Source organism: Aplysia californica, unplaced genomic scaffold (assembly GCF_000002075.1).
Source record: "Aplysia californica isolate F4 #8 unplaced genomic scaffold, AplCal3.0 scaffold00179, whole genome shotgun sequence".
NCBI classification, from domain to species: Eukaryota; Metazoa; Mollusca; class Gastropoda; order Aplysiida; family Aplysiidae; genus Aplysia; species Aplysia californica.
The window spans coordinates 573,740-574,362 of record NW_004797449.1 but is presented as its reverse complement, the minus strand read 5'-3'; positions in this window follow the sequence as shown (position 1 = coordinate 574,362).

The following is a 623-nucleotide window of genomic DNA, read 5'->3' as shown; positions in this document are numbered from 1 at the left end:
CTTGTCCAAATCACTAGATTGTTTTACGGCACTTGCATTGTACGGGACTTTGATGTTTTTTGTGCGTGCAGAAATAAATTCCTTAAACGCCAGGATAATCTGTTTGGTTTCTTAAAAGTTCAATGAGAGTATCTTTTTGTTTGTTTTAATTTTATTGTCTTGCAAGAGCTCCGTTAGGTTAGTTGGTATCATGCGGGTCTTCGTTGCGGACAACCCTGGTTCGAATCCTCAACAGAGTGTTTTTGAACTTTGGTAGTTTTGACGGATTTTCAAAGCCTCCACCAATTTGGAATGGTCCTTTCGGAGATAGACGTTAACTTCGGAGGTCCTGCCTCTTAAATAACCGTTAATGTGCTGAAAGGGGAGTTAAACTTGTACACTTACTGTTTTAAAACCAATACATGTATGAATTGTTCGGAGACCTCAGTGCCTCATGTTTCGTGTTGTCTTTTTTTCGTTGGCGTATTATTTATGGTCACACTACCACTGTAGGTCACTTTGCCATTAAAGATGTTACTCCCAAAGTTTGACATTTTCTGTTCTTCGTTGTGTCAAAACAGTTCTCATGAGCTTTGTGTAACTGTATTTTGGAGTTGACTGTGCTATTTGGGGAGTTGGGGGGG